The 13401-nt window shown below is 44.9% G+C and overlaps 1 protein-coding gene across 3 annotated transcripts in view; it reads left to right on the forward strand.

Annotated features, from left to right (window-relative positions):
- Positions 1 to 4790: 4790 nt before the first annotated feature.
- TAB2 (TGF-beta activated kinase 1 (MAP3K7) binding protein 2) overlaps positions 4791 to 13401 on the forward strand; it is a 64792-nt gene continuing 56181 nt past the window's right edge. The window contains exons 1-2 of one of the 3 annotated variants that reach the window (XM_075413761.1): positions 5466 to 6373; positions 7508 to 7626. The gene's annotated coding sequence lies outside the window, so the exon portion shown is untranslated. Of the gene's footprint in view, positions 4824 to 5465; positions 6374 to 7507; positions 7627 to 13401 lie in introns of those variants that run through there. The other 2 variants (XM_075413762.1, XM_075413763.1) reach the window with 2 other exon arrangements.

Genomic DNA, 13401 nt, shown 5'->3' on the forward strand with positions numbered 1-13401 from the left:
AGGAATTTTTAAAGCTATTACGTAGCATAAGCACTCATGGTGGGGTAAGGGAGACAAGTGCTGAGGACCTTCACTTGAGCAAAGCTACGCTGCGTATTGATCACAGCTTTGGCTTTATGCTGAGGCTCTGCAGTTGAATTTACTTCCAAATCCAGCACTATCCACTTCTCTACACCAGACTGTCCAAGCTATTGTTTGATGGCACGCAGCTGATAACTTCGAGATAGAGCAGGAAAAGTACAATGCACAAATCTTCTGAAATAAGGTGAATGTCTGTATTTCCTTGTCACGTTCTTAATCTAAATTCTAATTGTTTCTATAGGAGAAGCTGTGGCTGTAACCCCAGATTGGGAGCTTCCAAGGACTGTTCTTTGGCCTGTGAATACTACCTCTGTTTTTGTCAACCTGCTGCCCTTCTCTCTAGGAGAATGAAAAAGTAATTGCCAGGTGAATGTTCAAGGGAAAAATGGTGTTTTTAAAGCTGCCGATGCCACCTTTTTCTACTGCAGAAAACTAATTTTAAACTCAGTTTCAGAAATAATTATGCCAGTTTTGTGGATTTGTTTCAACTGGACTTGTTCTCTTACCTTTTCTAAAAAGCATTCTCAGGAAACGTCAGCATCAGAAATGTCAGTACCAAGCTGACAAAATTTACTGTACTTTGCAGAAACAGTTTTCCTGTACAATATGTTTAGAATAATTCCCCAGTCCTATTTATAATTTCACTTTCTAGCAGTGAAGAATATAAACAGTCTGATGAAGGTTTTAAAAACATGAACTCATACCTTGTATGGCAAAAAAAATGGGTAATATCTAAAATCTGCAGGGAAAGAAGCAAGGCTCTGAATCGACCGGACTGCTGGGCAGGCAGCTCACTGTGGCTCACTGGTGACTGAAGTCCTGATTTGCACCATGACAAGAGTTACACCCAGATTTTAAGATTAGATTGATCCTCCTAGTTCTTGTTACAGATACATAGGAAAAGAGTTGTTTTCTGAATCTCAATGCACACAACTATTTTCCTAAATACCTTCATTTTGGAAAGGCATTAAAAAATTATTCAAAATGAGCTGCTACAGAGGAGAGAAGAGCAACTTTAGCAAAGGGCTTAGACAGATGCAGCGTGGAGAGTCGGGGGGGGGGGAAGGACCGTGCAGCTCACTCACATGATCCCAGTGCTTAAGCACTGCAATAAATACTGCTGATGGAGGAGTGAGAGGTGGTCTTTCACTTTCCTGTGGCAAATCCCTGTTTTAGCAACTGTAGGCAAAAGGGTAAAATATTTAACTTGGTGTTAAACTTAGCAAAATAAACTCAGTTTCTAGTGTACAAAATGTATTCATGTAAGTATGCTATCCTATCTGTCTGAAGGGTCAGGTATGGCTTAAGCAAAGTTTGAAACAGTTGTGCAGGAAGAGTTGAACAGTGGTGTGCTTGAGCGGACAACCAGGCAAAACCATGAATTGTCTACAGCATGGGTTGCAAAAGAGAAAGGTTTGATTAATGTACCCGGACAATTACAGCAGAGCAACCCCGGTACAGCACTCTGTGATCTGATGTTTACATTGCGTCTTCTTTCTAGGCACCCCATTACCCAATTTTGTAAGGGACTGCATTAATTTCTGGTTGGGTTTGGGAAAATACTATTTTGTTTACAATTAACAAACAAATTTCAGCAGATTGTCAGCCCTGCGTTACCTTGATTCAATACAGTCCGAGTAACAAACTTCGGACACCTGTGTTTCATGTGCCATGCTGCTCATGTACAAAAAAACTGCAGACTGCTCTGTTGTAGCTTATGAAAATCATTGATTCTTACTGGAATGCATATACACACCTTTATTTCTACTTGGGGGGGGGCATCATTTTCTTTTTTCCCTTTTTTCTTTTTTTTCCTCCCAATTTCCCAACTCCCAACTAACAGCTCCCTATTATTCTCATAGGTGTCTTGTTCTCTCTCTCCCTGCCTACTCCAAGCAATGCTAGTGTCTGCAGTTGCTTGCCCTGGGATTCTCTCTGTCTGATAATTTTAACTAAGTGCAGTTGAGAGAGCTTTTTTTTGATTATACTTTCATTCGGAAAACGTATTTTCAATAATTTCTGAAAATATCCATTGATGCAATGGCAAAGTCGATTTTATTTCTTGTAACAGAACACTTAGCCTAAATTATCACAAATAATTTAGTTCCTGCCTAATGCATCTGTTTGGGTTTTACTAGTTTATGTCATTTTATCTCACAAGTATCACTTGGCTACTCTGACAGCTGATGTCTTGTGGAGAAAGTATGGCCCTCCCTCATCACACCATTGCGACGGGTAGTGCAGCTTTTAAGGTTTGAGATTACCATGGCCTTGCAGCTTTGTAGTTCCTTTCATACTGGAGTGCACTGGAAATCACTGCTGCCTCTGGGAGTTGAGATGGGGAAAAAAAGTTTTTCTGCCTCTGGGAGTTGACATGGGGAAAAAAAGTTTTTCTCTCTACTGATTTCTGCCCAGTACCACTGCTGCGTGGGGAAGTCTGAGAGCCCCACCACATCCCTTTCCCTACCAGGCCCCATTCTAGGTTGCAGGGTTTCAGACAGTTTCCTTCTGCTACAGGTGACAAAGATCGCACCTTGAGTACTGTGTTCAGTTTTGGACCCTTCACTACAAGAAGGACATTGGGGTGCTGGAGCATGTCCAGACAAGAGCAACGAGGCTGGTGAGGGGTCTAGAGAAGAAGTCTGATGAGGAGAGGCTGAGGGAACTGCGGCTGTTTAGTCTGGAGGAGGCTGAGGGGGGACCTTATTGCTCTCTTCAGCTACCCGAAAGGAGGTTGTAGTGAGGCGGGTGTTGGTCTCTTCTCCCAACTAACTAGCGCTAGGACAAAAGGAAATGGCCTGGAGTTGTGCCAGGGAAGGTTTAGATTGGATATTAGGAAAAATTTCTTTACTGAAAGAGTGGTCAAGCATTGGAACAGGCTGCCCGGGGAGGTGGTGGAGTCCCCATCCCTGGAGGCGTTTAAAAAACGTGTAGATGTGGCACTTCGGGATACGGTTTAGTAGGCATGGTAGTGTTGGGTTGATGGCTGGACTTGATGATCTTAGAGGTCTCTTCCAACCTATGATTCTGTGATTACTTTTAAACAATTTTTTTGAGACTGCATTTGACAGAGTAGGATCACCCAAGAATGGATGGACAGACTGTCCATTGTTAGAAGGCACAGCCAGCACCTCCTTGCTGCCGGGAAGGAGGAGGATCCAAGACACAGGGAGAAAGGAAACACAGGAGAGTAAGCGGTGTAAAGTATCACACCCTTAAAACCCAGTTGATTTACTGGAGGATTTTACAAACTCATCTGAAAGTTGTGTTTTCATTTAAGATGAAACTTCCTGAATTACGGAAATACAAAGACCTCCTTGAACATCCCACTAAAATCAAGGACACCCATCTTTCTACCCGTGAAGGAATTTGATCCCTACTTTCAAGTCTGCACGTTAGGACCCACGGGGCCTGCTGCCCCCCAGCCCGGTGAGGCTCCCCTCCGACGGACCACGGCCTCGCTGGCCCCGCAGACTGGGTTGGGGATCCCTTCCGCAGGGGCTGGTGGCTGCCGAGGCGAGCGGGAAAGGGGGCTTCACCGGCCCGCAGCCAGGCCCCTGCTCCCCGGTCGGCGTTCTGGGGAGAGCGCTAGGCCGGGCCGGGCTTGGAGGGGTGACGGAACTCAGGTACCCTGCATGGAAGTGCGATGAAGTTTAGGGAGAGCACCGGTATTTCCGGCAGAAAGCGCCCGGCGATTCCCCCTCGGAACAGCTGCCTCGGCTGCAGCCGGGGTGCGGGTTTTTTCATTAATCCTGCTTTTCCCAGTTTCTTTTTCCCCTGACAGATGCCACCCGGCCTGGCGGCTGCCCTTCCTCCCTCAGCTCTCTTAAACGCCGCTTCGCTTCCCGCCGGCCTCCCCTTTCCCAGGCGGGCGGCCCACCTACTCCCCCCCCGCCGCCGCCGCCCCCCTCCCCTGGCGCCGGGCCCGGCGCAGCGGTGTCCGCAGCCAGCGGGGGGGAGGGGGCAAGAAGCGGCTGACGGGGCCGGGGCGAGGCGCAAGCGCCCGCCCATCGCGGCCCCGAGAGTGGCGGCGCCGGGCCGGCCCGGGGCCCGCCGGTTGGCTCGCAGCCCTGGGGCCCGGGCCCGGGGAGGCCGGGGGTCCGCGAGTCCGCTGTCGCCCAGGCGGCGGCCGTTACCCACCGCGCGCGGCGCAGCCCCCCACCCCCCCACGCCCCTCCCTGTGGGCGGTGGCGGCAGAGGCCCCGCCCCCCGCGGCCCCCCCTACCCTGGCGGCCATTGGCAGGCGCCGCGTCCCGTTAGCGCTCGGGGCCCGGTCTCGCGATGCTGGGACGCCGCCGCCGCCATATTGTGACACTATTTTGATTTGGAGTGCAGCGAGCGGGGGGAGGAGGAGGAGGAGAAGGAGGAGGGGGGGCGGCGGCGGCCGGGAGCGACGCGCAGCCGGAGCGGTTCCAGCTGAGGACGGGAGCGGCGCCGCAGGCACCCACCCACCCTCCCCCCCCGGCCTCCCCGCTTCTCCCGCCCGCGGCGGCAGCACGGACCCCCCCTTCCCTCCCTCCTCCTCTTCCTCCCCCCCCCGGAGCGGAACGGCGGCGGCGGGAGGCTGCGGAGCGGGTCGGGTCGGCGGGGTCCCCCCTGCCGGGCGGCGGCGGCGGCGGCGCTGGTGGCGGCGGTAGTGGCGGCGGCTGCTGCCGTGGTGGGGGAGGCGGAGGAGGCGGAGGAGGAGGAGGCGGCGGAGGAGGAGGAGGAGGAGGAGAAGCAGAAGCAGCAGCAGCAGCAGGGTAAGGCTGACCCCGCCGAGGCGGGCCTGGTGGCAGCTCCCCGGGCTGGCTTCCTGGCGGGGCCGGTCCCATCCCCGGGGGGCTGCGGGGAGAGGCGCGGGGGGCAGGCCCGCGAGCCCGAGGGGGGCGGGGGGCCCGAGGGGGGCGGGGGGCCCGGGGCGCTGCCGGAGCCCCTCTCCTCTCCCCGGGCTCTGCCAGGGCGCGGGCGGGGGAGGCCCTTGCGCGGGGCGGGAGCAGCCCCCGGCACCGCGCTCGCCCGCCCCGGCGGGGCAGGGACGGGAAAGCCGCCGCTCAGCGGGGCGCCCGGCGAGAGGTGGAAACTTCTTCTCCTTCGCCAGTGGCCGAGGCTTTCCTCCGCGCGGGGAGGGATCCGGCGGGCCCGCGCCTCGGGGGGCGCGGGGCGGCGTGCGTGGCGCCGGCCCCGGCCCTGGCCCCGGCCTGCCCCGCGGCGGGGGGCTGCGGCCGCCCGGGGAGGGGCGGGCGGCGGGCCGAGCCTGCGGGGCGGGCGGGGAGGAGGGGGCTGGCTGGCCCGGCGCCCAGCAGGTGACAGGTGTGGGACACTCCGCCATTTGAGGGCCGGCAGCGGGGCGTCGGAGGTGCGAGCTGCTAGTGCCGGGTGTCTGCGGGGGCGGCGGTGCGTTTGGGCCGTTAGTTTCCATTATTCGAGCCGGTTTAATTGTCGAGTAGGGATTCTTGAAGTGGCCTCGAGAAGAGAGGTTTCGAGGAGAGGAGATGCGTAGGGTTTCCTCTTTTTTTTTGTTTGTTCTGCTTCTCTTTTTGTGTTTTGTCCCCCCGGGAGACCTGGGAACGCTGTGCGGGGGTGTGTGGCACTCTGTCTCATTCATTGAAAGGCTTGCGCGAAAAGTCTGGATGCTCCCTCTTGTCAGGTGTAGCCAGGCCTTCGGGGCAGGGACCTTGTGTTCTTGGTGCTGCGCCTGGTAGCTCAGCAGGGCCTGTTTTGTGCCCAAGACCTGTAGGTGTTTCTGTGTTAATGACAGTAAGTGTGTACTTAAAAAAGGAATTCCGAAGAAATACGTGTTAGCAAGGAGTGGGTTTCAGGTGTGGATTTTCTGGTCATTGTAAGTTTAGGGTATTTGATGTAATCTGAATAAAGCTGTGTCTGAACTTGAACTGTAGAATGCTGAAAACGGTGGTGTGTATATTTTTCAGTACTCTGACTTAAGTAGAGGTTTAAAAGACATATGTTAAATAGAGAGTCATTCTCTTGGGCTGTTCAAATTGGTTTGTATCTTAACTTTAGCCACCAAAATGGTACTGCACGTGCACTGCAGTAAGGAGGGCGAGTGACACTGTAGCAGTAGCTCTGTATTCATGATTTGCCATGATTTGCTGAAATTGGGAATAATTTTCAGCTTAGTTAATGACTTGCCAGATAACCAAGCATTTGCATTTCATATGTATTTTTCATTTATATGTTCTTTATCTGCATTATTGTAATTGGGTTTTGTCAAACCTCAGAATTCTGTTATCTGCTTTTGGCAAGAAGGAAGTTCCTCTGACAAATTAGGAGACACAAGTCATCAGCTTCAGTAAGTTCTCCACTTCAATTTAAATGAAAGTTTCAGTCACTTGTGGCTGTTATCCATGTGTTAAACTTACGGATGCTCTTCTGTAGGTAGTACCTTGGCTTGCACTTGATTTCTTCTAAAACCTGAGAAGACGGGTGGTTTTTCTCATGTTGCTTCACAGCAGAGCCTGCAAAGGGGAAGAGGGGAGGAAGGCTGTTGGAGCAGATACTCAGTTTGGGTCACTCCAGTTTTGTTTCCAAGATGTGTTTTATATAGCATCATCCCTGTCGTTACATGTGGGGGCAGTGCCATTTTCTTGCTGTGCTACCCTTGCTTAAATCAGTTTTCAAAGAGTTTGTGAAATGTAAACCACTTCTCAACATCAAGAGAAGTTGAAGGGCTCTTCTCTCTCCCTTTAAATTTGCTGATATAAAAATAGAGTTGTTGAAAATGGGCATTCTTCCTATGACAGTGTCCTGGTAGAGACTTCTCTTTTCCAGCAGTGACAGAATGGAAGAAGATAGTGGTTTTTCTCACCGTGGCATTGCTTTGAAAGCTGAGGTTACTCTGTTGTTGGTAGTGGCCTTTGGCTTTATAGATAACTGGTATGTTTTTCAAGCCTTGTAGAATTAAACCTGTCATCTGTTGAATAGATTATTCTCAGCAAACTTTTTTTTTTTTTCTTTTTGCTAGGGAACTTAAAGAGCTTTTGGCAAACTGTTTCTTTGTGAGAGTGTACTTTGAAACATAAAACTGGATTGCTCTTCATCCTGTTGCAAGTGCTGCCTCCTTATCATGATCTCCATGGTTGGAAACACTGGAAGAAATAAGTTGGTCAGATGTGACCTCAAGTTTATGAAATGACTGTAAATTTAGGACTGAGGGATCAGGCTGATCTTTTCTGAACCGCTGCAAGCGGAATGCTGAACAATGTTGCTGTTGGTGCTTTTACAGGAAATAGAACAAAAATTCCAGTGATTCAGAACTGGATTTTTTTTTAAAGCTATACTCAAAACTCAAATATTTAAATGATTGAAATGAAAGTTAACTTTTTTCCCACTAATGTATGCAATGATTCAAGTTGGGTTTTTTTTCTCTCTAATTGCATAGTAGGTTATCTCAACTGGAAAAGTATACATTTTCTATTTCAAACAGGAGAAGTGCTTCTGATGTTCTAAAACATCTTGGACCCTCCTTAGCAAACTGATCTGGATTGGATTCCACGTATTTAAATGCAACTGTGAGAGCAAGAAACCTGTCTGATTCACAATTGGGTAATATTTTTTATAAACTCTTAATTGTAGTCAGAGGTTTCAGTATAATAGTTGTTTCAGTTTCACCATCTCTTGAGAATGCTTAGCAAAAAATCACTGACATAGTATTAATGCTTTCCCTGACAAAAGTTTTTGTAGACCTTTATCCTAATTATAGTAAAATTAGGAACTTATTTTTGTCGAACTAATCAGCAAGTTCAGCTCTCGTGCAAGAAAGTGTTCCAAACAGTATACATATGTTTACTGAGGTCTTTCTAGCTTTGTGTTATGCTGCCTTTGGGTTTTGGTGTTCCTTAATTGGTAGTAATCGGGTTCTAGTGAAACCAAGTGAAATAGCTTGACGTAGTTAAAGTTGAAAGACTATTGTTTATATATGGTATCCTGATATTCTTGGAACATCTGTTGAATGAATGGCATCACTCAGGATGTTCTTATTGCCATAGGTGCAGTTAAGGTGTAGTTAAATAGTTAATATTTTTAGGATGTGTTAGGGTTTGGTTTTTTTTGGTGGCAAGAATTTAAGCATAATTCTGGTAGTGTGCTAAATAAATTTAAAGTTAGTATATGGCCACAGAATTGTACAAAAAAAGATTCTTTTGTTTAAAATACGCATTATAGTCTTAGAAAAATGCTATGTGTAATCCATATTTCTACAAAAATTGAAAATGTATAGTTCTTTACTATTCTGAGCACAGGTGAAGATCAGATTTCACTGTCTTTAATGATGACAAGTTTAAAACTCATTCAGATCCTGGTTGTACTATGAGCAGAATTTAATTTTTCCATTATTTAAAAATCAGAGTGGATATAAAACTTGTGCTCCCTTTTAGTGTTTAGAAAAGCATTAACTTAGGAATACACAGTGGTAGGAAAAAACCCCATGCATTTCTGTAGGTTGCGTATATGAGTTTGGAAAAAAAATTGAAAATAAACCAGTCAAAGCTATGCATGTATTAGTCAAGATATTGTTAGGCTTGCTAGAATGTACAAAAACCCGGACCAAGGCACTATATATGCTCACTACTTTGATTTTCTTAAGTTAGAGAAACACTCAAATACTAAGTATCTAAAACTTGTTCCAGAATTGGTCAAATCTGGTGCTATGTGCATGCTGACTGGTTGGTTTGCTGGGGCTGCCAGTGGAGAAGGCAGAGTTCCACCTGCTTTTCCCCTCATTTGTAGGCATGAATTCAAGGTGGTGTGTTTTGTTTTTTTTTCTACAAAGCCACCAGTTTTCACTTGTAGAAGTCTTTTCTGTCTTTAAGACTTTTACACCTCTTTTAAAATGAGCTTGAAAATGGTCAGGATGCAAATAATTACTAAAAGGACAAATAGAATGTGTAAATGCAATTTGTTTAAGAGATCTTAGACATGCTGGAAAAGACATTTTTGCAGTTTGGGAGTTCAGAATCAGCTGTTCTCACATGGATAAGATGTTGAGATGCACCTATTTTGTGTGATTTTTTTCAGAAAGAGTTTATGTATTTGTGTAGTGCGTATACTATCTTTAACTTGCCTTTCTGAAGACACAAATCTTGAGCAATTATGTTTTCTTTAATCCTGTATCTCAATAAATTTTGAGCTCATCGGCTAATTTCAGCAAAGAAATTGGCCAAGGGGCAAGGTCTCAAAGACTTTACATTTTAATAATGTGTAACAAGCTTTGTTGAAATTGATGGCTTCATTCATCTCTTTAGGGGAAAGTTTTGCATTAATTTAGCAGTTACCTGTATTTAGCCTGCCAGTTGTCCAGCAAACAGTTGTCTGTGGGGTAAGAACTAGATACGAAGTGCAGTACTCTCTTCTTCAGTCAGTAGTTAGAGGACATGAGAGGTTAAGTATATTGTGGCTCATGCTTGGAAGAGAGGGGTAAGGTAATAGGATAGAGGTGGAGTGTGATTACGTTGGAGCATGGGCGCATGGCTGAGACAGAATGCAAATGTATGGGAAATGGGGCTTTGTTAGTTCTGCTATTTATGGGACAGTGCCTTTAAGAAGAAGGTTAGTAGCCAGCTGCCAGTTTTGGTTCACTAAACAGAAATTGTGTTACAATATGTTCTTAAGAAGATGAAGACCCGGGGGGGGGGGAAAGGTAGCTGAGCAGACTGCTGGGCTGCTGAGATTGTGTTGTAACAGTGGCACCCTTTTGACTACAGGGATAGAAACAGGTGGCTGTTAGATGTTTGGTGACATTGCTGTTACCACGCTTTTGGAGTCTCTTCTGCTGTGCTTGCCTGCGTGTTTGCATGGGTCTGATTTGACACAACTGCCCTAATACCTAGACTGGCACAGTGCGTGTAGCTGCACGGGGCAAGAATGTGCCTGAGTAAAGGAGGAGTTACTTAAGCTGCGTAAGAAATACATGTTATTCTCAAATGTATGTTATCAAAAACAGTATTTTAATGTTACATTGTATGTAGTTACAGTTTCTTTAGATAATATGACTTAGATGTTTGCCTCATGCTAATGGTATAATTCAGTCACGCCTCTGTGGGCTGTCATGTGCAGTGGTGTATTTAATATACTCCCAGGTCTAATAGATTTATCTGTGAAGAGCAGCCATGTTACCATCAAATTGTTTTAATAAGCCTGAAATTATTTGCTTTTAGTACATATTTGTTACAGACAAAAGATTTTATGGAGTTCATTGAATATTGAAATAAGTATTTGTCTGGTATACCTCTATTTTGTAGATAATTGTAATAGAAGTGGATAAGAAATCACTGGCAGACATATGAAATACTAGTTTAACAGCAGACTTAGTTTTATTTGCTGCAGCATATCTTTATTGTTCAAGAAGGTGCTTTGCTGTTACTGGGTATTTCCACAGGTGACTTTTAGACAGATCAAGCATAAATAGTTTAGGGAGTAATTCTTTGGAAAATTCTTAAGAGGCTGTCAAAGCTAGGGCTTTAGAATGCATTTTTCAAAGGAAATTGCATTGTATGTTTGTAAAAAATCTCATTTGTTGATCCTTCGGTTTATTGATATGTTCTCAGAATGTCATACTTTTTTTCAGTAGGGCAAACTAACTGGAAAAAAAAAAACACAGTAAGTTTCGGTATCCAACTACCCCATGAGCCATTAGTACTTGTTACTGATCCGATGCCTCAGAAGCTATGACTAGTGTGTACATCCAGATACATCATCTGTTTCCCTGAAGCTGTTGGGGGGGGCGGAAATTGATTGCTACTTTATACTGAAGGTTAGAAATGCAGAAAGGTCTTTTCCCGTGTATGTCCTAAGCCTGATTTCCCCAGGTGGAAAACGTTATGAACTGTTTCACCTACGCAGGAAAAAAAAAATACTTCAAAAAAATGAAGTACAATGGCATGTAATTGTATCCTTTGTCAATTCATGCTGTATTTAAACCCTTAAGAAAAGTCTCCACCTCCTGGGTCCACGCCATGCTACATATCTGTTTTTACAGTACTCTCCTGTCATTTTACAGCACTCATTTTTTTTTCAGTTTATTTTCACTATTTAAAAATCTGTCCCACACAGAATTTATCTCCTCCAACCACCTTGTTACTGACATACTATCATATTTGTAGGTGAGCTAGAAAAGAGGAGACTTGTTAATTTTTTTCCTTTTTTCACTCTCCCTTTGCCTTGCCTAGACAATATATGAACTGTATCTTATGATTGAGGTGTTGGTGCCCTCTTGTTTGTAGTTCTCTTTGACATTCTTTTTTGTTCTGATCTTCTTGGAAACTTTTCTTCCTTCTTAAGAGACCCTTTGAGCACTTGTCATTTCTTTCTCATTCTGTTTCTTCTTCAGAGTATCAGTTGCTAAGTTTACCCCTGCTCCATTTAGGCTTTCCTGAGAGAATGAGAGAAAGTGTCACGAGTTCTGTACTTCGATTTTTTTGAGTTCATTCAACTGGTTCAAACTGCTACTTTCCATTAGTTGGACAAACATTTGTTTTTTTGAAAGGAATGTTAGGTTATCTTTCTTAGAGAGCCTTCTTTAATCTAACAGGCTTAAACCTGGGAACAGGGAATCTCTAGGGGCTCAGCAAAAGTGTGCTTAAAAAGGCATTTTGGGTTGATAAATACAAAGCAGTATGTTTCTCATGGCCATATGAAGCTGCTTCAGTTAAAAATTTTGGTGCCCCCTTTTTTAAAATATTGGTCTTGTCTTTGGTAAATGGAGATAAAATTTTGTGTGTGTGTTTGTCTCAAACTGTATTTTACACTGTCTTGCTGGAATAATTGCCAATACCAGATTATTATATTTAATTGATGTTTTGGTATTGGCTAGAGAGCTTGACTTGGATTAGGTCCTTTTGTGCAAGGCACTGTGTAAGTATTTATTAAATAAGTCAATCCCAGAAGAGTTTGCAGTCCCATGAATAATAAAGTTTGTTTACCAAGGTGCATATATTGTATTAGACTAGGACATTTAGCAAAGTATTTGTATTGTCTGTCATCTATTATACCTGTTAGTTCTTCAGTCATTTTAAACTGTGCCAATCTTAAAAAAATAATTAAAGCTGTCTTTAGCTGTAATTCGTTTAGCTGTTTTAAGATGACTTTTAAGAATTGGCTGAACAATTCGTCCAAGAATTATGAAAGTACTTTATACCCTCACCAGCTTGTATTCATTGCTAGCTGCTTAGGGTAGAGGTAGGTGTATCAAAGCTGGGAATTCTGTTGAAGGTTATGACAGTGGATCACATCTATGATATTTATGCTCAGGACTTCGGTCAGAATGAGAATATTTTTTTGGAAAATGTATTGAATACAAGGAGAAATTTGACCACTAGCAAATTTTTAAGCAATATAACTTAATTTGTTGTGTATCTTGAGTTAGGACTTGGCATGAATGTATGTGTAAAAGGGGTTGCTAAAGAATTAGTTCCTGCTCCTCTACAAGAAGCACGTTTTGATCTTCTTTTCCCAGGCCTAAAGTGCAATGCTTTTTGGATTCCTCTTCCGCAGGGTCTGGTGAAGGAGAATAAAATAAATTTTAAGCAGTAGGTGAGAACTGTCATTCAGATTGTGGAAATTTCTGGGCTCTACAGCCTCTCGTTTCTAGCAGGTGATGTGTTAAGCAGTAAAGTTCAGAGAAAATACCCATTATTTGTTTCATTTTTTTCCCCTGCATGGGGTTGAAAACCCCTGTGGTTTCCAGACTGAAAGGAAAATACCAGTTCTCCTGGTAGTGCGTTCGTACACATATTGCGGAGGAAAAAAAATTGGTATGATAATCTGTTATCTTCACTCTTGTGGTAATGTAGGTGTTGTCATAGCTGCGAATGGTACCAACATGGCTGCGTCATTTTGGATGCATGAAAGAGTGTCCTTCTTCCATAAAGTTGCTGTATGTATGCAGAGTTTGCTAGCATAGCCGCAGTTACGCATGCAAAATGGGATTATTTTTCTGGAAGAGCTTCAACCTTGACTTGGGTGAGTAGTTTTGGTTTATTAATACAAAATATGCAGGAAAGGAATGCCTTAACTGTTCTGTCAGTATTTCTATGTAAATGAAATACTCTTGGAGTAATACAACAAAATGGCTTTGAGATAGCAGGTTTAAAGCAAAAAATTTAAGAATGCAAGCATTTGTGAGCATCACGGGCCAGTCTAATGGTTTGATATGACTCAACAGGGAACATTTCTTTCACTGACACAAGCAGCTGGTCGCTGGTACTTGTCTCATCTGTCTGTGAGCCAGGTCAGTCTCTGTACCAGGGGTTAGAAAACTAACCAGAAAAAGCTGATTGCTATATAATTGTCTTAGGTGACCTCATGGAGTGAGACTAATGCTTT

Source organism: Opisthocomus hoazin, chromosome 2 (genome assembly GCF_030867145.1).
Source record: "Opisthocomus hoazin isolate bOpiHoa1 chromosome 2, bOpiHoa1.hap1, whole genome shotgun sequence".
NCBI classification, from domain to species: Eukaryota; Metazoa; Chordata; class Aves; order Opisthocomiformes; family Opisthocomidae; genus Opisthocomus; species Opisthocomus hoazin.